Source organism: Typopeltis vanoorti, chromosome 17 (assembly GCF_054136105.1).
Source record: "Typopeltis vanoorti isolate ZY-2024b chromosome 17, IOZ_Tvanoo_1.0, whole genome shotgun sequence".
NCBI lineage: Eukaryota > Metazoa > Arthropoda > Arachnida > Uropygi > Thelyphonidae > Typopeltis > Typopeltis vanoorti.
In genome coordinates, this window is record NC_143565.1 from 11594549 (window position 1) to 11620636 (window position 26088).

General features: G+C 35.8%; 1 long non-coding RNA gene across 1 annotated transcript; it reads right to left on the reverse strand.

The window, feature by feature from the left end:
• On the reverse strand, positions 1-24984 carry LOC150097152 (uncharacterized). The gene is made up of 2 exons (XR_016549692.1): positions 24827-24984; positions 1-495 (listed from the first exon to the last, which is right to left on the reverse strand). It is a non-coding gene; the product is annotated as an uncharacterized LOC150097152 (long non-coding RNA).
• Between the last annotated feature and the right edge of the window lie 1104 nt (positions 24985-26088).

Below are 26088 nucleotides of genomic sequence, written 5' to 3' on the forward strand. Positions count from 1 at the left end.
TGAGATGATCACTGGTAATTTATTATTTGGAAAATTCAAAGAGATCAAGGAATAATAAGTTCACAATCACATTATTAAAAGTTATCATTTTTTAAACATCAAATGAAATAAAAAAATATATTTTCTTTAAAAATTTTAGAAGACAACAATTACAGAATCTCATTTTTAGTGAAATATATCTGATCGTTCACAGACTCCATCACCAGTCATCTGTCAATTACTTATCCACATTATTCAATGTTTATAAAGAACTTGTTTCACAACATCGGACTTCTGAAGAAACATGAATTCCATTTGAGCCACTATGAATGGTAATTAGGGTCCTATATTCACATTTATCTCTACTTGCATTCGAATGTCTAGGACCATGAAGCAAACTGAAAGCAACACTGGAAGTCTAATCCGAGATTCCCATGCCATCGTGAAAAAAAACATTAAAATATCTGTCAGGTTCTTTGAAGAGGGCATGTTGAGATGACTAGTTTATGTCAGTAACTACAAAAGAAAAGAAAATATATTATACACAGCAGATGGTTTTAAAAGTTATTTCAGATTATTAAAATTGCAATATCTCGTTGCATGTTGAAAATCAGTTCATTTAAAAATGAGGAAAAATTAACCATACTACTAAATGTAGACAGATAAGCTTAGGCATTGATGGTTATTCATGACTTATTTTTCACGGTATTAACAATACCACAAACACTTTTAACAACAAAGATGTTTTATTAACGCTAATATTTCGCTGATTTTCAAATCAGAATCATCAGAGCACAACACGCATGTAAATGCAACAGTGAGTGAGTGAAACAATATAATTGCAAAAGACAAAAGATCTAAAGTCCTATTTTTGGCACCCTCTAATGAAAAAAAAGCAGTTATCCAGGAGTTTTTCTTAGGATAACCGTCTCCCAAATTTTTGGCAAATTAATGCAACCATATTTGTTAAGGTTGGGAGAATTCTTCAAAGCCATTGCTGACTCAAAAAATACTCTTTCAGATCTATAACGACTCCTAAATAGCACATTTGTTTTCCTCCATCTAATCTTGTGTGAAGGAGTGTCCAAGGCGTGGTCTGCCAGTCCCGACTTGCCATAGTAATAGTAGCGAATGTATCTTTCATGTTCTTCCAGGCGGATGTTCACTGATCTTCCTGTTTGCCCATAGTAGGCCAAGTCACAGTCACATGGAACTTCATACACTCCTGGGTGTGCTAAAGGGTGAAGTTTATCCTTTCGTGAGCGGATCAGAGTTGCAAGCTTGACATGAGGTTTGAAGGTGGTGCGAAGGCCATGTTTCAACAATACTTTGGCTATCTTTTCCGATGTACCTCTTATATAGGGAATAGAAATGGTCATGTTGTATTCTTGTGTATTAGGAGGGCAGAGTAATGGGCCTATCTAGTATTTTATCCATTTTGTAGGGATTGTAGCCATTGGCTAAGAATGTATGGCGCAGGTACTGGAGCTCAGTGGTCAGAGCTGTATCGTTAGAACAAATGGCTCTGGCTCTGTGTGTAAGTGTTTTTAAAATGCCGTACTGTTGGACTGGATGATGATGTGATTGTTTATGTAGATATCTTCCTGTGTGTGTAGGTTTTCTGTAAATAGAAAAAGATTGTGATCCATCTGAAAGGCGGGTGACTAATGTGTCAAGAAATGGTAAACAGTTATTTGATTCTTTTTCTACTGTGAAGTGAATTTTGGGGTGTTGGCTGTTTAGGTAGGTGACAAAAGCATCCAAAGTGTCTTGTCCATGGGGCCAGATGGCAAATACATCATCTACCTAGTGCAACCACACTTGTGGCTTGTATGTAGCTGTGGTAAGTACTTTGTTTTCAAAGTGTTCCATGTAAAAATTTGCTAACGGTGGGGAGAGGGGGGAACCCATAGCAGTACCATTAATCTGTTTGTAGAATTTCCCCTCTCATGTAAAGTAACCTGCATTCATGGTAAATTGAAATAATTCAAAAATATCTGGGGGAAATTTAGACTTGATTAAATCAAGAGTGTCTATAAGTGGTACATTGGTAAATAGGGAGGTGACATCGAAACTAACCGTTATGTCTGAATTTTTTAGGATTAGATTTTTAACCAATGTTTTGAAATGGATTGAATTTTTTTACAAAAGTAGAGGAGTTGCAGTAAGAGGGGCAAGCGACTTAGCTAAATGCCGGGCCAGTTTATATGTGGGACTATCTATGCTATCCACTATGGGGCCCCTCTTACTGGCAACTCCTCTACTTTTGTAAAAAATTCAATCCATTTCAAAACATTGGTTAAAAATCTAATCCTAAAAAATTCAGACATAATGGTTACTTTCGATGTCACCTCCCTATTTACCAATGTACCACTTATAGACACTCTTGATTTAATCAAGTCTAAATTTCCCTCAGATATTTTTGAATTATTTCAATTTACCATGAATGCAGGTTACTTTACATGGGAGGAGAAATTCTACAAACAGATTAATGGTACTGCTATGGGTTCCCCCCTCTCCACCCCGTTAGCAAATTTTTACATGGAACACTTTGAAAACAAAGTACTTACCACAGCTACATACAAGCCACAAGTGTGGTTGCGCTATGTAGATGATGTATTTGCCATCTCTCCCCATGGACAAGAGACACTTTGGATGCTTTTGTCACCTACCTAAACAACCAACACCCCAAAATTCACTTCACAGTAGAAAAATAATCAAATAACTGTTTACCATTTCTTGACACATTAGTCACCCACCTTTCAGATGGATCACTATCTTTTTCTATTTACAGAAAGCCTACACACACAGGAAGATACCTAAATAAACAATCACATCATCATCCAGTCCAACAGTATGGCATTTTAAAAACACTTACACACAGAGCTAGAGCCATTTGTTCTAACGATACAGCTCTGACCACTGAGCTCCAGTACCTGCGCCATACATTCTTAGCCAACGGCTACAATCCCTACAAAATAGATAAAATACTACATAGGCCCATTACTCTGCCCTCCTAATACACAAGAATACAACATGATCATTTCTATTCCCTATATAAGAGGTACATCGGAAAAGATAGCCAAAGTATTGTTGAAACATGGCCTTCGCACCACCTTCAAACCTCATGTCAAGCTTGCAACTCTGATCCGCTCACCAAAGGATAAACTTCACCCTTTAGCACACCCAGGAGTGTATGAAGTTCCATGTGACTGTGACTTGGCCTACTATGGGCAAACAGGAAGATCAGTGAACATCCGCCTGGAAGAACATGAAAGATACATTCGCTACTATTACTATGGCAAGTCGGGACTGGCAGACCACGCCTTGGACACTCCTTCACACAGGATTAGATGGAGGAAAACAAATGTGCTATTTAGGAGTCGTTATAGATCTGAAAGAGTATTTTTTGAGTCAGCAATGGCTTTGAAGAATTCTCCCAACCTTAACAAATATGGTTGCATTAATTTGCCAAAAATTTGGGAGACGGTTATCCTAAGAAAAACTCCTGGATAACTGCTTTTTTTTTTTTTTTCATTAGATGGTGCCAAAAATAGGACTTTAGATCTTTTGTCTTTTGCAATTATATTGTTTCACTCACTCACTGTCGCCTTTACATGTGTGTTGTGCTTTGATGATGCTGATTTGAAAATCAGCGAAATATTAACGTTAATAAAACATCTTTGTTGTTAAAAGTGTTTGTGGTGTTGTTAATACCGTGAAAAATAAGTCATGGAGTACTAAATGTAGTTTTCTTACTTCTTTTATTGATTTTGAATAATATCAATCCAAGGACTCATTGAGAAGTGGCCATTTAGAAATGGCCACTTCACACTTAGATAAGCACTTCCAAAGATAACCTGAATTTATGTGACTTGGTTTTGCCACATAACAGACATGTGGCAAAATGCACTGGACAGACTGCCATGACAAACATGACAGATTGCCACATGACAAATTGGTAATTAGATTAGAGCAGATGGGGTGCAATGACTTAGAGTTTTGATGTTTGAGAGGTATCAGCAAGTTGTGTAAGAGAAAGTGACATCCCCCAAAGAGAAAAGTCACTAGTGGTGTGTCCCAGGGGACCTTTTTTGGGCTGTTATTGATTAATTTGTATGTAAATAGTATTGGGAAGGACTTAAATGCGATATACAGATGACGCAAAGTTGGTGAGAGCTATAAGGATAGAATAGAACAGATGTTGCAGTCTTGCAGAAGGACTTGAATAGACTAGGTGAATGGGCGAACATGTGGGCTGCCAGTTCAATGTAGCAAAGTGTAAGGTTTTAAAATTTGGAAAGCAAAGATGGCACATGCAGAGTATAAGACTGATGAGGATATCTTTCTAAAATTGTGAATTTTGATGTAGAGAACCCTGACATGTGCAAGTAAGGATTTTATGATTACATGTACAAGGTTTTGGTCAGACCACATATGGATCACTGTGCACAGATTTGGTCACCTGTTTTTCAAAAGGATGATGAGTTGTTGGAAAGGGTTCAGAAATGACGAAGTCGTTTTCACGTAGCTGTAATGTTGGGTATGAGAACAGAATGAAAGAATGCAAACTGCAGAGCCTAGTGGATAGGCCATCCATAGAAGATGTATAAGGAAGGTGTGAACAAGGGCATGAGGCGTAGTTGTTCTGGCTGGAGAGTAGTGGATGATTGGAATGACATTGCCTAAAAATGTAGTGAGTGCAAACACAGTAAATGCATTGGTCACGGTATGATGAGACGTGAAACTGGATTCTTCCTTGATGAGCCTCTTGATTCCATGGAGCTCTGATGATGACGATAATAATAAAATATGGTATTGGCAATCTCATCATCCCAAAGTGCATAGCTTTTCACTTGCTAACATTGAATTGACAGCCACTATAATTTGCCCATATTTCCGGTATACTCAAATTCTGTAAGTGCTGGATATCAGTAGCATTCCTTATTGTCCTGCCTAGCCTATTTGCAAACAATTACATATCCTTACTGTTAACCCTTATCATTAATGTACAGATTGAACAATGGTCCAAGAAGTGATCCCTGGGATGCACCACTGGTCACTGTAAATCTGGTAGATTCACTTCCCTTATATCACTTTCTAATACCTGTCCAGCGAGGTTTTTAATATTGTGCACAGTGCTGTAACGAGGTGTATTTAACATAGAGATGCATGATAATGAGGTTCAAGAGATGTTGTACAACCTGGATAAGAATTCGGCAACAGAGACAGACATTGGCCACCCATTTATCCAAGTCAATAGTTTATAATCTAATCCCATATTCTCCATTTTATGCATCAGCCTTTCATGTGGTACTCTACCAAATGCCTTAGCAAAATCCAACAGTCAGCTTAGTAGCAACATAAAATATGAGTAAATTGCTTAAATGTGATCTCCCTTTAGTAAACCTATGGTTTCTTGCAAAGTATAGCTTATCTGTCACTCCATTTCTATATATGAGTTCTTACCAATTTCTCTTAACTTTCCATCACCAGTCTAGAGATACTGATAAGTCAGTACACACTAGTTTTCACACCATCCTTGTGAAATGGAATCATTATATCTTTTCATTCCTGTGGTATCTCTACTGAGCTGAGCTGAGACTCCAGTCACACGAACATTTGAAGGGCCTAGCCAATTTGGCTGAACATTCCCTTTAGTGTATGTGCTGATGTCTATTTGTCTCTGTTGCCAAATTCTTATCCAAGTTGTACAACAACTCTTGAACCTCATTATTATGCATCTCTGTTAAATACATCGTTACAGCACTGTGTACAATGTTAAAACACCTCACTAAAATATCTTAGAAAAGTGAGCATTCATTAATTGAACAATCTCTTCAGCTTCTGACAAGGGTACAAAATGCATTCAGCATTCTTCCTTTTATTTACTGCATAAGAATAAAATTCTTTTGGATGGCCTATAGCCTGCACATCCAATTTCTTTACATACTCTGATTTAGCTCTCTGTACAATATTCCTAATGAAATCGGAGTAAATTTCACTAAAGTTTTAACTGATGCTACAAAAGTAATTAGACATGTTTCTTAGAAAAATGCAGTTTTTCAATATAGTTTGATGATCACATTCTCAGTAAACAGTAAAAATATGAATCATAATTATTATTCAGGACCTCCATGGAATCACAAGACTCATCATAAAAGTCATCATAGACAACACATTCTATCATACCACTCATTCATTCACTGCTCATGCTCTCAATACTTTCAGGCAATGCATTCCTTGGTTCAACCACCCTCCATGCAAAGACTCCACTCCCCATCCTCTTGAACACTTCCAGGGATGCCCCCCCCCTTATCTTTGCTCCTTCCCCTTGTTCCAGCATACAAAAGAACTCTCCAATGTCAACCCTGTAACTATTTCCAAACAGTTTATGTCTCAATTATATCACCTATTCTTCTTCTATCTACAAAACTTTGTAGTCCACATTCCCTCAGTTTATCCATCCTCATAACTAACACTGTACTGTCCTGATATTATTTTTTGATAAAATTTGTTATTAGTTATTTGTGAGAATAACATAATTCCCCTGCTAATGATAGAAGGGGAATTATGCCTATGTAAGATAGACATGAAAGAGGGAGGGAAATAGGCAATGCTTTTGAGGCAGTGTGGTGTGAGATGGAGGTTGACAGAAGAGATATTTAGTTAAATGTTGCTATAGGCCAGGAATGTGGAGGGTGATGATGAAGAAATGTATAAGCAACTTGGGTTAGTGAACAAGAGAAGGTGATTGCTATGGATGATTTTAATTATGGTGTATAGATTGGAATGAAGAGATAGCATTTGCGAATAAGGAAAATTAATTTGAGTTCTTGAGAGACAACTATCTCAACAGAATGTAAAGGAGGACAGGTGAGGATCGAAAGTTTTAGATCTGATCATTTCATCAGAGAATGTAATTGTGAGTGGAGTTTCACACATCCCTACAGATGGTGAGAATGTCATTAAGCGATCACCTCGGTTGTGGCTAGCCATATGAACACTTCTGTGAGGAAAGGATATATGTGGAAGCACAAGGCTGGTAATCACTCCAAGCTTAGGAGACAGCTTAGCACTATAGCATGAGGAGGAGTTGAGCACTGAGGAAATAAATGCTGCTTGGGAACTGATAAAGAAATACTTAACAGCATCAATGTGTGAATGTATTTCAAAGGTCAAAAGACTGAATAATGTAGGTGTAAAATGGATGAATGAGAGGATTAAGCATGTAATCTGGAAGAAGGTGGCACTTTGGAGGCAGTACAAGATGAATGATGGTAATAATCATTGTATGAAGAGTATAAAGAGCAGGCTAGGAGAGTGACTCTGTGAGAACAATGAAGTGCAGAAATTAGTATATCAGACTAAGAAAACTCTCATGAGTTTTTTCAATATGTGACAAATAGAAAGAAGAATGATTATGATAAGATGATGTTGATGGATGAAAGCAGGAGATTGCTAACATCTGTAGAGGACAGTTGAGGTATTCAATGGGCAGTTCGTCAGGGTATTTCATCCTCAGCAACAGCACAAGTTCCAAAGGTGGTGATAAGTCTAAGGCAGCAAATTATAGGCTGATCTATATATCTAGACTTGTAGTTATGGTATTAAAAAAGTTGGTAAGAGATATGATACAGTAGTAGTCTTTGAAGTTGTCAGCATGGGTTTGTTCAAGGGAGGTTATGTTTTACCAGCTTGTTTATGTACTATAACAAGGTGATGAATGTACTGGACAAGGGAAATGCATGTACAGTAGTATACTTAGATTTTGCAAAAGTCCAGCCTACTTAACCTCTCACATACCTTTTGCTCACTCGTTAAGTCTTCTCTCATTTCATTCTCTACACTTGAGCTTCTGATTTCACACTGAGGGTTAAGTAGGCTGGATGTCAATAAAACATCCAGCCTACTTAACCCTTAGGACTCGATTACATATCACCATGTGTCTTAAGGGAATGTTTCTAGGAATTAACATTGGCCTTGGCCTACCTGTTTATCAAGTCTTGCAGCAGTACAAGTTCCAAAGGAGTGGAAGAGGGAAGGAAAGCAAAATTGTTCCCCTTCACAAAGGTGGTGATAAGTCTAAGGCAAGAAATTATAGGCTGATCTGTACATTAGGAGTAGTAGTTAAAGTACTGGAGAGGTTGGTAAGACATGATACAAAAGTGAGTTGATAATAGTAGTATTCTTTGTGCTTGTCAGCATGGGCTTGTTAAAGGGAGGTCGTGTTTTATCAACTTGCTTATGTACTATAACAAGGTGACAAATGTATTGGACAAGGGAGACACGTACAGTAGTTTGCTTAGATTTACAAAGGCCTTTGATAGATTGCCACACTACAAGTTGGTAACTAAACTGAAGCAGATGGGATTGGATGGGAGACTGAGTTGGATAGGTGAATGACTATCAGATAGGTATCAGCAAGTTGTGTATGGTGGAACACTATCTCAAAAAGATGAAAGTCACTAGTGGTGTGCCACAGGAAAATGTTTTGGGACTATTGTTATATAATTTACATATTGATACTGGAATAATTTTAACTGGTGATTTACAACTGTTTGCAGATGATGCAAAAGGGGAGCGTGATGAGGAATCAAGATGTTACTTATAGGAAAACTTGAATAGATTGTATGAGTGGGTAACAGTATAGAACTGTCAATTCAGTGTTGTGAAGTACAAGGTTCTGAAATTTGGTAGGCAACAATGGGATGCAAAGTATACATTTGGTAGAGAAATTTTGAAGGAAGTCGAAGAGATAAGAGACTTTGATGTGGTGGTGGTGAAGGACAAGGATCTGAAGTTCAGAGATCACACTGCACAAGTTGCGAAGACATTACATCAGATTATGGCAACGATGTGGAGGGACCTTAACTTGTAGAAATAAAGAGGTTCTGGTTCCATTATATAAAGCTTCGATCAGGATTATTGTACACAGTTTGATCTCCTGGTTTTCATGGTGATGAGGATATGTTGGGAAGGATCCCAACATGGTAAGGTCATAACTGGTCATGGTTTTGAAGAAAAGATTGAAAGAATAAAGTTTGCAAAGCTTTGTGAATATAAGGAAGAGAGGGATATGATTGAGATATTTAAGTTTGTAAAGGATTGTTACCAGGTTCATGTGGAAGAAATTTTGTAGAATGAGAAAAGGGGTTAGAACAAGGGGACATACCTGGAAGCTGTATAAAGAGGGTATGAGCAGGGGGCATAAGGAGCAAGTTCTTTGCATGGAGTGGTTGGTGAGCAGAATGTATTGCCTGACATTGGGGTGAATGCAGATAGACTGAAGGAGTTTAAAACAAGGTTTGATGGATTTTTTTGTGTAACAGTGTTTGCTTCCTGTGATGAGTCTTTTGACTCCATGGAGGTCTGGTGTTAATAATAAGAATGTTAGAAGTCAAATTTAGTGTTAGAAATGATACAGAGTAATTTTGAATGGCTATTTTGCCTGCTTTCATTTAGGAGTGTCTCTTTTTTTGCATCACTGGCTTTCTACTCAAAAATTCTTAGGGCATTACTGATGTATTATAGAGACAAATATATGCAGAATAATAGAAGGAGACATTTCATGTCTTCTATTATTGTTGTTGATGGATGTTGGTGGATGCCTTCTTTCTGCGATGTGCATACTTCTGCTGTTAAGCTGTTAAAGGAAGGAGTTTTTTTGAAAAACGTGTGTGTGTGGGGTGGGGGGTGGGGGGGTTTGGGCAATGTGGGAGAATTAATTTGGAAAAAAAAAAAACAGGTTTTTTTATATAATATATATATATATATTTATTAAGGGTAGTCAGAGCACTTTTTTGGAGGGGAAGAGATGGAAAAAGGGGACAGAAAACAGAAATTTTTTTTTTGAGGAAGGGTTAATCGGAAAATGCGTCGGGGGGGATTTTTTCTATTTTCATCCCCCTTTTTCCATCTCTTTCCTCTCCAAAAAAAAAGAGCTCTGCCCAACCTTAATAATATTATATATATATATATATATATATATATATATATTATATAAAAAACCCAGGTTTTTTCAAATTAATTCTCACACATTGCCTCAACCCCCCCCCCACTTTTCCCCCCAAATCCCATTCCTCTAACAGCAGAAGTATGCACAATGCAGAAAGAAGACAGCCAACAACATCCAAGCAAGGTATGTCCGAAAAATCTTCCTCTATTATTCTGCATATATTTGTCTCTATAATACATCAATAATGCCCTAAGAATTTTTGAGTAGAAAGCCAATGACACAAAAAAGGGGCACTCCTAAATGAAAGCAGACGAAATAGTCGTAAAAACAATAGTTTTTAAGAGGAGTAACATGGGAATTTTCCCAGAAATAATATCTATAATTTTGAACTATTCAGTGATTGCATTATTAATTTCAACATGTACTTGAAAGTATAGAATACAGTTGCCGAAAACTAAAACCTTTTAATTCAGCTTTTCTTTTTCATGTGAGATATGTTTTCTGTTCAATATATATTTCCTCTGTTTTTGAAATGAAACACTATAATAAAGCTGTTTGAAATTTGCTGTTGTATATAACACTTTTCAAGACCTTCAAATATGAAAGCTGAGATAATCTGTAAAGAAAATGTAATCATAAGATCATAAGTGTCGTAATGACACCAAAAAAATAACTTATTGACATCTACCCCCCCACCATATTAATATAATACTATACAAATATCTATATTAAAACAATAATTTTTTTCTAGATTTCAAATTTCTATTTTATTTATATATGATTTCAATATTTACACACACACACACGCGTAACATTTTGCATGATCTACTGGAAAATACAATATTTACATGAAAGGTATCTTTATATAACTCAGTTGACCAGATGAGTATGTATGTGGTGGTGATGATTAAAAACAAATAGAACATAACTGAAATAATATCTTGAAATAAAGCAAGTTCATGATCTTCAATCCTAAAGTGAACAAAGATTGAACAAAGATCTAGTACCAACTATTTGCCATCTTTTGGTGAAAACTCAAAAATGTACAAGAAATTATGATAATTACCTTCCATTTATAGGCTGATACTTAAAATCATAGTCCTCATTCTTGAAAATGGTAGGGAAAAGATCAACTGTAGATGATTAACCTTCAATAAAAGATGAATTATGTTAAATGATCTTTCATTCAATATCTTATTCTGGTTGGCATGAAGAAAATGAACTATCTAAAAATGTATTAAGAATACACTTTTCTTAGGTTTGTCTGAAGTCAAATCACTTTACAAAAAATAACTTAAGGGAGGAAAAGGGGGGGGGAGACTGGCAAGATACTAGTGATAAGTTCAGTATGAAAGGGTTGTTGGAAGAAGTGAGCGAGAAGAATGAGAAAGTGACAATCATAAGTATATTACTTTGATATGATAAAAATGAATTAAGAAGAGTTATGATGGCAAAAGATTCTATGTGTAGGCTGTGTAGAAAGAACAGTGAGTTTTGGATGTGTAGAATGAGTTTGAGGGAAGACTGGATTGTAAAAGAGGAACAGACTACACTTGAATGTATTTGGTATCAGGAGTCTTGAAAAACTAATAACTGGTATGAGACTTAACACAGAGAGTCAGGGAAACTAAATTATAAGGAAAGAAATTATAAGGTGAGAATGTGTGTGTAAGAGCAACAATGTTATGTAACTATGTTAATGACGGGAATGTGCATTATTATGGAAATAATTACAAGGAGAAAAAGATTTTGACTTTTTGTTCATTCGGTTTGGACCCATCGAATGTGTGCAAAGATGAATGCATATATAAGGTACTAGAGAAGAGCAGAGATCTGCAAGTTGTCCAACTATGTCATGGAGACTAGAGACAAGAGTATACAAAAGAACATGCAGGTAACTTATTATGCCTGTATATAAATGCTAGGAGTATCAGAAAGAAAGGAGTAGAGTTTGTTGCCTTGGTTAATATATTAGGACCTCATACTGTAGGCATTAGTGAGACCTGGCTATTAGAATCAGACATACTAACTGGTATTGAGCATAAAGGGTACAGTATTTTTAGGAAGGATAGGCAGGAGAGGAGGTGTGTTGCTAATGATTGGATGACTTGAATCCAGTTAGTGTTGAGACCTATGATTGTAATACTGGTAACAGTTTTTTGTGTGACAGTGGGTTTGAAGCCATCTGGTGTGAAGTAGAATCTAAGGAGATCTAACTTGCTACTGACTTCGTGGGTTGGTTGCTAGTGGTGAAAAAATGCATCACTAAATAAAGACCATGGGTGTGAAAAGAATAATCATAATGGAGACTTTAATTATCCAAACATTGATTGGGTAGTAGTAACATCTCTCGAGAAGAGTGAAACTGAATTTACTGAGCTATTATGAGACAACTTCCTCATGCAGCATGTGACAGAAGGAACTCAAGGTCAAAGAATGTTAGATTTGATTATAGTGTTAGGGTGTTTCAGTTAAAGATGTAACTATTCTACCTTAGGTTGGCAATAGTGACAATGTGGTACTCACTTGGGAAGCAACTAAGTTTATGAATGTTCCATTCAGAAAAAGTTCCATGTTGAACTACAAAGCAGGAAATTATGACCAATTGAGGAGTGTACTAAATTCAGCACAATGGTATTAGTTGCTGGATGGGAAGAATATCAAGAGTACATGAGAAACATTCAAAAAATATTTAAATGATGCAATATCACAATGTGTCCTGAGAGTTCGAAGAAGAAATAGGGCAGGAATCAAATGGATGCGTAATCTTATCAAGAAAGATTCGTAAGAAAAGGATAATGTGCTGTTAGAAAAAGAAACTGGCTCTGCAAGCTAAAGAACCCCAAAGAATTCTACTATCCATATGCTGCAAGTAAAAGAAATGATGCATATGAAAGAATAACTCTAGTGAATGCAGATGTATGGATGGTGTGAGGATGACAAGTGGAGAAGAGGTTGTTCAACTAATGAGTACTCATTTTGCTAAAAACTATCCTGGATGAAGAAACTCAGGTTTATGAAGAGAAAGTATTAGAGCCTGTTGCACAAACAGAATAAGAATTCAGCAATAGGAACTAATGGGATATCAGCAAGAGTGCTAAAAGAGTGTTCAGCTGAACTGGCTATCCCTTGACCAGGCTATATAATTTAAGTCTCAGAACAGGGATGATTCCATAGAAATGGAAAGAATCCATGATTATCCTATTGCACAAGGGTGGTGCAAAGACTGATATATCCAACTATTGACTTATCAGTATCTCTGGAGATGTGAAGATTTTGGAAAAGTTGGTTAGGGCTGGCATACAGAAATGGAGTGGCAGAGAAACAACACTCTGCAATGAACAGCATGGGTTTACTAAGGGAAGATCATGTTTTAGCAACATGCTCACATTCTATAACAATGTTACCATTGAGCTAGATAAAGGGAAAAGATACACCATGGCTTTTGGTTTGGATTATAAAAAATTAGCATGGATAAGAGGATGGCTGAATGACACATACCAAAAAGTGGTATACAGCTGATGTGAATGCAAGATTTAAGGTAACCAGTGGTGTACCACAAGGATCAGTCCTTGATTCATTGTTATTCAGTCTGTACATTAATGACACCAGGAAGGATTTGACAGGCAACATACTGCTATTTGCTGATGATACAAAGATAGCTATGAGAATCAGGAATGTGGCTGATATGTAGTACTTACAGAATGATATGAATAGGCTGGAATTGTGGGCATGGGAAAATGGATGTCAATTCATGCACTTTGGTGTGATTAGCTATCCAATGTTCTATTATATTGGTGGGATTATGCTAGGAGAAACTGATCAGGCTAGGAATCTTGGAGTGTTAGTAGATAGGAAGTTGAAGTTCAGGGGCCATGTAGCAAAGATTGCAAATACAACTTAGAGAATAATTGCAATGCTTGATAAGACCTCACTAGGATTACTGTGTGCAGGTCTGATCTGGTTTCCGTTGAGATTCTGATGCAGTGGAGAGAGAGAGAGAGAGAGTGCAAAGGAGTATGTTAAAAATGATTTTGGAATACTAATTATGAGGACAGACTGAGAATTTGTAGACTGCAGACACTAGCAAAGAGGAGAAAGAGGGTTGATATGATTGACACTTAAACTTCTGAAAGGGTCATACAGGATTCAGTTGATGGAATTTTTTATTTTATGGCAGGTGGGGAAAGGGCAAGAGGGAAATCCTTGGAAGATGAGAATGAAGGTCACTAAGAATGGGGTGAGATGTAGAATTTTCACTCATAGGGTGGTGAGTGATTGGAGTGAATTGCCATTAGTAGTTGTGTGTGCAAGAATGAATTTAAGAACTAGTATGAAGCTGGTGTGTGTAATATGTGTCCTCCCTTGATGAGTCCCTGACTTCTTGGAGGTCTCTCTTAATAATAATAATAATTACATGAAACAACAGGTTGCAGAGGGGACAAGGGGTTTGAGAGTGTTGGACCTGATAATAGCATCAGAAGATATATTCATAACCAAAGTAGACACTCTGCCTTGTTTTGGGAAGTTGCTAAACATGTGGAATTCTCTGGCAAGAATAGGTTTATGTTGAATTATAAAGCTGGGTTTGAGAAGCTATAAAGAAAGAAAGGAAGTAGTGCATGGGAAGTGGTCAGAGATTGTTTGAGAGAAGCAGTATCAGACTGCATATCAGAAGGATACATCAAGTGGGTATTAAGTGGATGAGTAGAGATATAAAGCAACAACTGCAAAAAAAAAAAAAAAAATTGTGAGAGGAATATAAGAATATAAAGAAAAACGATCAGCATATTCATGAGCAGTACAAAGTGCAAGCAAGAAGTAAGAAAGACCAAATCAGAGTATGAGAAAAAATTAGCTAGACAGAGCAAAATAAACCCAAAAGAGTTTTTCTGTTGTGTAGCAAGAGGTAAAATGGCTAAGGTTGGATGACTTTAAACAATACTTATGATAGGAAGGTGACAGAGGCAAAAGAAATAGTTCAATTGAAAATGCAAGTTGCTGTGGTTTAGCTGTTCTGTGGGAAGTTTTTGAACAAGAAATCTTAAACAAGATTTCCAGAATGCAATCATGCTGCCTTACTTCGAGAATGTCACAGACAAGGTGGCTATGTTGCTCCAAAAGTGCAATGTAAAAGTGGATTTTTTACCTTTACGAAAAATCTCAAGATTCTTACATCCACCAAAACCTCCATATAATCCCATGAAAAAACAGGGGTTTATGAGATTCATTGCTTTTGTGGTATTTGTTATGTCAGACAGGAAGATCAGGAGAGATCTGCATGTCTGAACACGTAAAAGACATTGAAAAAAGAAGACAGCATAAATGAGGCTTGGCATCACATGCAACTACTACAGACCATCAAGTACTCTGACAATAAACAAAAATGTCATATATTGATCATAACTGTTTTACAAGAAAGTTTAAAGAGGCCTTATAAATGCTTAGGATCCCTACACAATGCAATAAAAATCAAGGCTTAATCTTATGACAAGTATGGTCTGCTTTCATGAAAAATTTAACTGACATGGATCTAGGATATGACACATGATGCCACAGAATTTGACAGCAACAACTAGCAATGTTCCAACATGCATACAGGAATTTACTGTTTTTATTCTGGTTTCTCATTTGTATGTAACAGCTGTGAAGTTATCATAACATCTAATGTGTGTAATTAATTGTTCATAGTTTTTTGGTGTGTAAAACATTTTTGTACCAGCATCCCCTGATGATGTAAGTCGTATGCCTTACGAAACTTGTCGGGTTTTAATTGCTTATTTTTATTAAACTCTTTATTTACATCATAATGTGGTCTCAATACTGAAAACTTCCCACAAACAGTTCAGTTGCTGAGAGATCATTTTGCAAAGGTGTATGATCCAGGTGGAGATTTTTCAGCTGCTGATGTGACAGAGATGCATATCAAAATTGAGGTAAATGAAGAGCAGGTGTTCCACATATTAAAAAATATAAATGCAAACACAGCAGCAGGACCGGATGGCATGTCAGCCTATGCACTGCATGAATGTGCAAGAAAATTGGCACTGCCTCTGATGAAGTTGTTCAATCTAAGTCTCAGCTCTGGTAGAGTTCCAGGGGAGTGGAAAGAGGATAAGATAGTTCCACTGCATAAAGGTGGCTCCAAGACATAGGTAGCAAACTACAGACCAATTAATATATCAGGGTTGGAAAAGTTGGCTAAAGGTAAAATCCAACATTGGGTGATAGGAATGTGATACTCTATAGTAGGCAGCACAGCTTTGTAAAAGGTCCTAGATCTTAGTAATTTATTCACTATTTTATAATAAACTGACATTGGAACTGGATAAAGGAAATGGCTATGCCATAATATTGCCAGATTTTGCAAAGCCGTTTGACAGAATATCACATGGAAAACTATTATAAAAGTTGGAGCAAATGGAAATGGATATGAAACTAGTAATATGGATGAGGAATGGCTGACAGACAGACAGACACCAAAGAGTAATGGTGTGGAATCTAGGAGAATGAGGGTGACCACTACTCTTTAATTTGTATATCAATGATATAGAGAAAGATTTAAGAGGGGATATTCAGTTGTTTGCTGTTGATGCAAAACTAGAGAGAGCAATAGTAGATAAAGGTGATGTAGATATTCCTGCAGGATGATTTAAATAAATTGGCATTGCGGGCAAAGGCTAAGTATTGTCAATTTAATGCTGCAAAATATAAAGTTATGCACTTCAGGTTGAAAAGGTTGCATATGATGTATCATACTGACGGTATTGGATTACAGGAAATTGATGACGCCAGGGCTTTTGGGATAATGGCAGACAGAGAATTAAAGTTCAGCGGTTATACAGTAGTCCCCCCCCCTTATCTTGGGTTCACTTTCCATGGTTGCATTTACCCGCAGTAAACTCTGGTCCAAAAATCTTAAATAGAAAATTCCAGAAATAAACAATTTATAAGTTTTAAATTGTGCGCTGTTCTGAGTAGTGTGATGAAATCTCGTGCCATCCCTTGGAATGTGAATTACCCTTTGTCCAGTGTATCCATGCTGTACGGTATATGCTATCCACCTGTTAGTCACTTAGTAGCCATCTCAGTTATCAGATCAACTGTCATGGTACCACAGGGTTGTACTAAATTAAATTTATTAAATAAAATAAGGGTTACTTATTTTATTTAATAATTGCCCTGAATCGCAAGATTAGCAATGTGGGCAATTTAGATATGCCAAAGAGAAACTGTAAAGTGCTTCCTTTAAGTGAAAGTTTCGATTTCATAAGGAAAAAAAAAAAATCATATACTGAAGTATGCTAAGATTCCATAATAATTATTCTATTATATCATTAGTTATTGTTGTTAATCTCTTACTGAGCCTAATTTATAAATTAAATTTTATCATAGGTATGTATGTATGGGAAAAAATAGTATATATTAGGGTTTGGTACTATATCCACAGTTTCAAGTATCCACTAGGGGGTCTTGGAACGTATTACCAAAAGTTGATAAAATGGCTCGAACGATTACTTGGATGTTGAAAAACATGCTAACAAGTAAAGATAGGGAAGTTATTATCCCTCTTTTATAAGGTTATGGTTCAAACTTATCTCGACTACTATGCACAGATCTGGTCACCCGAGTTTCTTCACGACCAGGAGATAGTAGAGAAGATTCAGAGACAAGTGACTATGCTGTTAACAGATCTATGAGGATAGGCAAACAAAAAATATAACATAGTGTTGTAGAAACTACCAATAGCAGTAAAGCATACTTGATTGCTTGATGTATTTGTGTGAGTGTGACCTATACACACCTGATAATAATAATGGGAATATTTCATCTTTCAAAGAGCAGTTTGCATTTGTATGTATGTTTTTTCTCCCAATAGTAACCCTACCAGGAGGTAATTTATTTTCTCTTCCTACATGCTCCATTGCATGCAATGCATTTATATTACATGTTATATATTCTGAGTACTGATTAATATTTATATTCATTCATATTTTTGCATCAATATTCATATTTACATTTATATGTATGTATTCTTCACACAATATCAGTAATTTATGTTATATTACAATGACTGGAAGTTGATCTTATTGGCAAAATTAAATAATTTTGAGTAATACTCTTGGATAAGTTTCTATTTTGACACTGGCCTCTTGTCTCCGGAGTGATGCCGTGTTGTATTAGGGGTATTCAAATGGAGTCCTGTAGCTGACAGTTGTCAAGTAAGTGATTGACAGTCTGTTGAAGGCGCAGACAACAAGGGCATGATGGCAATTCCAGGATATGGAATCTGTGTAGATAGTATTGTGTGTGTGTGTTACAGCTAAACAATGAAATTGCCTTCTGTCAACATTAGCAGCTCAAGGTTCAAGTCGATTATTAAAACTCATTTCTAACATCAGCTGAATAAATTCAATGTTAGCCAACTAAAAGTGGCTAGAGCTGGAGTTCACTTCTAACACAAATTATGCCATTTCATTGTTAAACTGAACAGCATTATAACAGAATAACAAAAACTGAAGAGTATTTTAACAAAAAAAGGTAATTTAGTCATATTACTAAATTGAAAACTTTCCAAAAAAAAACCCTGTAAGATGAAATATATCATTGAACAATATACAAAAGGAACAAAAGCTCGTGTTGTAATTGCTGGCTGTGTCACGAAGCATCTTTTCTTCTCATAAAAGCATCACCTATGGACAGCATGGATGCTTTTTTATGAGGATGTTTTTGCATGATTTGAGCAAATTGATTTGTAGTATAGACTTCAGGAATAATTCTGTATCACTTTCCAAATTTGTAGAATTTGTTATATGACAACAAATAAAGAATTACAAAGATTGATCCTTATTCAATCCACCTTTATTGACATAGTGCAGTATTTCCCACTTTGGCAACAAGAAGCAACTTATTTCAGTTGAATCTCAGCTTTTTAGCTTCCACAGTTAAACAAAATATTTTGGCTAATACTCCATTTTTTTCAATAAAATTCTTCACATGCAATGCACATGTAAGCTTATTTTGCATTTTATTATTATCTGAGACCTCCATGGAGTCCAAAGAAGACTCATTGAGGGAGGGCACCTACTCGGGTGCCCTCCTACCCATATGTGCAATGTGTGCGACGCAGACAGGCGCCAAGATAATAAAGATGCCAAAGAGGAGGAAATACTTTTAAAAAAACGTTTTTTTAAAGCGATTTTTTTTATTGGAGGGGGGGGGGGGATAGGCACCAACTAAAGTTCTGTACACAGGTGGACACTACTGGCATGCCCCTGCACCTACTCTACAACTGTCTCCACCACTCAAATCCACCAACTACAATTAACTGTGACTATACAAACGCCATCTACTGCCCATCATCACAACCACTAGCATTTCCACAAACATCCATGCCCACGGCAGGATTTGAATGTGCAGCCCTTTTGGCTGGAGAGCAGATACACTAACCACTCGGCCAACCAGGTCGGCAAAAATTCTCGAACAGGCAGACACCGCCATTAAAAATCTCCTATCATCGTCAAAATACTGCTAGCAGGATATCCTTTCCCCATCCTTGGAACAACTGGACCCAGGGATCTCTTCGAAGCGACAGCTGAACAAGTCAGGAACAGAGAGCCCGACTTAATCACTTTGTCAAATCTACGCTGTACATCTTGGAGTTGTCATCCGGCATGTTTTACAAGTTACATGATTAATTTCTTGTTTTTTTTATTTATTTTTTACCAGTCACTACTTCTGTCACTGTTTTTCAAAGTTGTAATCTGTTCCTTCAACATCTTGATTTTCACATACTGTTGCTTCTTTGTTCTACAAACCGTTTTATCTTCACATATCTAATGCTTCTTTAGGTTTCCTTTGTTTCCAAATTTTTTACTACCTCACTAGGCAAAGAAAATGAGTCCACCCTTTTTTTTTCCACAGCCAAACATGGCTTCATAATGGTGACACACAGTAAGCCTCAGTTTCCATTATTTGATCAAATCAAATGAAATCCCTCTGACCATGAACTATTATTTTCTGTTGGCTACTGCAGGCATGTTTTGAATGTCTTGATTTACTCATGCTCCATTTCCCTGACTGGCTGTGACAAGATTTTCCATGAAATACAGCTGAATTACTTCACATCATTAATCATATACCACTCCGTTAGAAAATTCTCTTCCATTATTTGCAGAATAGCCAGCGTACCAAAAAATGCAAAAAATGTCAAGCAATTGTATTCGAGTAAGTTTATGTTTACTGTATTACGTGGTATATGCTACTATAGGCTATATAATATACTATGGTGAACTTACTGTTGCACATAAACTGTTTGTGGCAACTATTCTTATTGCTTTCAAGCGACCCCATGTGTTGAACCTTAAGTGCTGTGAGGACATCATGTTGGAGGTTTAATGGAATATTTACAGCACTAGGAAAGACATCTTCAGGGATTACAAATAACTTGTAACGCACACTCAAATACAACAAGTATGCAAGGCCAGATTGACTATAGTTGTGATTGTAGATGTAATTTTGTTCAATCTGGCCTTGCAGACCATGTTTTGGATACAACCCTCAGATCTCCTGGAAAAAAAAACCACCATGCTCCACCATAATAAATTCAAAAAAGAAAAACTGTGTCTAGAATCTGTGGTGGCACTTAGAAATCAACCAAATTTAAATAAATATGGTTGCATAAACCTTCCCAAAATTTGGGAAACATTAATTATCAGAGATTCCACTTTACATCCTAGGCTGCCTACAAATGTCCACGTGCACCACCTAGATAGGACTTTAGAGAGTCACCCACGTGTTTCACTTAGTATTGTGTTGTATTTGAGTGTGCGTAACAAGAGTTATTTGTAATCCCAGAAGCTATCTCAGTGACTGAGACAAAATATTGGAAGCATTAAAATTAGTTTTAATCCTTTCCTAGTGCCTGAAAATATTTCATCAAACCTCCAACATGATACTGTCAAGCAAATTTACCCTTTAAGATTTCCTGTATACTACATAATAAAGAATTGCTAGTGATTACTGACATACTGCACCAGTGGATTTGATTATTCACAAATTTAGCTATCTCTGAGAAATCTTGAAATGCATGTCTCACAAATATAAAGGCTGTAATGTATATAATTGACTTTAATATTAATCTTTTAATAATTGCTAGTGTGACTGGCTAAGTGGGTGACATTACTGCTATCTAATGCCCTAGTGATGGTTCTCAAACTTTTTACCTCTGAGTCCCACCTGACAAGAGAAAACACTGTCAGCCCCCACCTCCTGCCAGTTTTATTTATCAAAATAGAAGTCATACTAAGTTTGACGTTTTAATTCAGTTTATTTTGTGTTTTCTACATACTATTTAACAGTTTTTGACACAAAATAATTAAAGTATCACAATATTAGGCCTAGCACTTGCTTTTAACATTAGTTTTAACATTTGCAATTAACTAAAATATATATTGAAATGAAGCAATATTTAACTAATAAGTATTTAATATTTCTCTGTAAAAATAATCAGACATTTAAATGTCAAAGTCTAATGTGATGGATGGGCCTGCTTTTGAGAACAAAGTTTATCAAAATGTGGTGTAATATCAGAAATGGCAACTATAAGTTTTTTAGCAATATTTAGTAGGCTGTATAGTGCATGTATAGTACTGCCTGGAAGAGGATGCGACCGCTGCCGAACTATCAACACTGTCTCTGGCACATGCGTTTTAAAAGTGTGAGTGAAGAAAATAATTATTAGTTATTTTGAAATTCATGATAATTAAAACCTGTATCATCAAAAGTTTTTCTTTCTGTATTTTTATTTGTTGTTATTTTTAAAACTGGTTTTGGGCAGTTTTAATTTTTATCTGTAGGAAAGTATGCTGCACCCCCTCCTTTCAAGCTATTTGTGTCCCTCCCTGGGGGTTGCGCCTCACAGTTTGAGAACCACTGCCCTAGTGGCATTTGAACCTATACAATATGAGTTAAAATCCCACTATGACATGGATGTTCATTAATGTTTAGGTGACAGTGAACTTTGAAACCCAGTTTAGCTTAATGGAGACCTTATGCTTGAAAAAAAGCTGCATGTTGAAAGCACAGCTGATGGATTATCTTCTGACCTACAGAACTAATGCAAATCTCACTCATGCAAGTTTTACAATCTTGAATGAGTGAGATTTGCATAAAAAAAAATGCACAGGCATATCCATAGTCTAAAAACTCACCACATCAGGTCCACACTAGCTATCTACATGACACCTATCATATCTCTTCTTGAACACATTCACCAAATAAAGCACTCAAAATTGTGGCAATCCATTCCACTCTTTCACCATTTCCAGTTGAAAAATTTAGTCCTGACACTTAACAGCCACACTTACTCAATTCTGGAATGATTCCTTGTTCTACCCACTCTAGCCAAGTGCTGAAAAATTACATATTTCTTTTATCCATGTTTTACCTTAACACTGACAAACAAAAGTTTACAAATGACCAATTACAGTAATCTAACATTTCTTTGATCTTTAAAACAACACCCCTTCAATTAACTGGCCCTTGCATGTCAACTGACTTCTGACAGAGCAAAAGGTAGTATAGTATGCCCACACTTTAGAGAGCTTCGCTTGGAGACTTGCCAAGAATAGTCGATTCATGCTGAAGGGGAGAAAGAAATGAATGACGTACGAATTGGTCGCCAACATGCAAAATCACATGCTTTATAGGTAAGATCTTCCAAATGTTATACAAGCAACATAGTTAACATTTTAAAAACTATAATGATCATAAAAGAGAAGTTAATTTTCCAACGTGTAATAATAAACAAGTCATTCCACAATACAGATTAATTACCCTATTATCGGAATGGATTCTCCTTCTGTTGACATGTGCAGAAGTGTCAAAGGGTCTCGAATCTATGGGCGTACTATACTTTAATTATCCAACCCTTCAATTATCAGAACTCACCATTATGATAATTGAAAGGTTGGATAAATGGTAGATTACTGTACTTGTATAATGAGTAGATGACATCACTACAAATCAGCTTAGATATCCAATAATGCATAACATGCTTCCTAGGACTTGCATATTATTCTATATATTGGCCTACAGTATATCAAGTATCACTCCTCAGATCTTATTGACCTTTCTTATCTGTGCTGAATCTTAAAACTGAAAGATACTGATGCAAATTTGACTACATTAAGCATATAAATCGAAATGGTATAGCATATTTTTATTATACTCAGGATATAAAATAACTTAAATTTTCACTAGTGTATATAGTATATTATACTTGACTGATAATAAATTATATTTTTGTTTTTACAGATATTTTAGTATAAGCAAACAAACGTTTATATGAAGATATCATATGTAAGCTTTTGTTTACTTATATTAAAATTAAATATGAATGAAAACAGTAAGTCTTTATATGGGCTTTATATATCCTCTGGAGGCGAGTTAGTCAATATCATATGGAGGTAATAGGGTAACATCCTGCATACAGGCAAATCGGCCATGAGAACAACACAATTTACAGACAAAAAATGCTATTGTTGGTAGAGGTGAGTGACAGATGGCATTGTGTGTAGTTGAGAATTAAGTAGTGTAGATGGTGAGGTGCGTGCAGTACAGTACAGTGCCCTCATTGGATGAGGCCTTGGACTCCTTAGAGGTGTCACATAACAATAATTCTATCAGCCTCTCCCTCCTACCCCTCTACTATTTGTCCATTCTTTTTCATACTTTTCTCTTCAAATAAGTCTAAGAAGTGGAAATTTCCTGCAGAAGAAAATTTCCACTTCTTCACAATAATATTACACAGAACATAAAGCCTGAAAGGCAGATATGACATAATGATATAATGCATTATGTCATATTTGTCAAAATCTAGCATCTTAAAACCAGACATTATTTTTCTAAAATCTAGTAAATCTTTTAATGCTTTTTTTTTTTTTCAATTCTCCAAAGCTAGCAAAAAGAACCCTTTTGGCCCTAAATTTGTAAACTGACAAGCAGCCACTCTTAGCTTCCGTCATCAGCAGTTAGTTTCTAATGACGTGATGATAATGATGATAATATGGCAGATTGCCACCATTTCATGTTCTTAATGCTAATTAGTATACATATTATTGCAAGTCTTCCAGTTGCTCTTCCTATAAACATAATTGCATAAACATTTATTGTCATAAATAAACTTGAATTTAGTTTTATTATTACTAGAGAGATGCAAGTATCTGTTGTTCACCTTCAGATGTTTTGAAGCACTGAATTTCAATTCCAGTTACTTTGTATTATTTGCTTTTTAAAAGCCAAGCACAAAAATATGCGAGAATCTAAAACACCAGCTGTAGGCAGAATGTTATTGATAAACGAGGTTAAAATTACTATTAAGTATATTAAAGTTATATTGTAAAGAGAGAGAAAATTGAACACATGAATTTATCATTATTATTTTTTTTTTTTTGATTCACATTACACACATCTTTTCCTGTTTGGCACACAAATGTATGGTACCGCTTGATGCCAGTGGGTGTCCTCTCTCTTTTATCAAGGAAATATAGAATGTTTTCCATTTACTGGCTTGGCTGACATATAGAGATGTGCGTTTGGTTCTTCGTGAAGTTTTAAAACTTTCTCCAATCATAGATCAAACCAACTGGTAATTTGTCAAATAACCAAGTTTTAAGATTAAGATGCTCAAATTTGTGGAGTCACCATATATCATCATATATATATATATATATATGATGTTTTTCTACATCATATGATACTAATTATGAAATACAACGAGTCATCGAGAAGAAATATGTAATACTACCCGGTTCGCACTGCTTTTTTAAATACTTTCAAGGATTAGCAGTTAAATATCTTCTTAATTAATGTAATTTCAATATTTACCTTATTCAAGTATTGCTTATCTTAAACGCGAGTTGAAAAAAGTCATATATAACAATATATATTAACCGAAATTCCTCCCTATATTCATTAATGAAAGCAAAACATTCTACATATTCACAGCTCTTTAAATCACAAACATTCTACTTGGAATGTGTCAATTTTAACCAGTATGATAACAGAAAACAAAACAGCGCCACCCCAAGGAGATGGTCAACCACATATACATCAATAACTTAACATTTAAGTAACAATGTTGAAAATTGAAAAGTTTTTTTTTTATTTATTTTATTTTAAGTGGTTACCACCCACGAAAGGTTATTAGTAAAACTATAGTTGTTGTTGTTGTGTCGTTATGTTCGATCGAGTCGTTTTCGACTCCTGGTGATTCTATGAACATACATTCTCCATTCAGATCTGTCCCTGGCCATATATTTCAGAATTTTTAGTTGCTTCTTTAACTCCATCCACCCATCTAATTCTTAGTCTTCCTCTTCTCCTGCTTCCATCAACTTTAGCAAGCATCATTATCTTCTCCAGACTGTCATTTGCTCGCATGATATGTCCGAAGTATGACAATTTTTGCTTGATGATCATAACTTTGAGGGAGAAATCTGGCTTTATTTTTTGCAAACCAATAAATCACTGATTTATTTGGTTTGCTTTGCAATCCATGGTATTCTTAGTAAGCGTCTCCAAACCCATAATTCAAATGCATCTATCTTCCTTCTTTCACTCTTTCTCAGGGTCCAACTTTCACATTCATACAATATCAGAGGGAATACAATTGCTTTCACGATTCTGATTTTTTTGCGACGCTAATATCTTTATCTTTAAAGATCTTGCTTAAATTCGTCATTGCTTTCTTTCCAAGTAATAATCTTCTTCTAACTTCTTCAGTGCAATAACCATCTTGATCAATTCGGAATCCTAGGAGCACATAATTGTTAATTTCTTCCATTTTCTTTCCATCTACTTCAAAATCATTATGTTCACATGTCCCCATAACTTTTGACTTTTTGAGGTTAAGTTTAAGGCCATATTTAGCACGTTCTTCTTTAATTTTCACAATAAATTCCACCAAATCTTCTTTGCATTCTGCTAGCAAGGTGGTACATCTGCATACCTCAAATTATTAATATTTCTTCCACCAATTTTAATTCCAACTGAAGACCCTGCCATTTTTAAAATGTATTCTCTGTACAAGTTAAACAGCTACGGAGATAAAATACATCCTTGTCGCAACCCTTTACCTATTGTGAAAT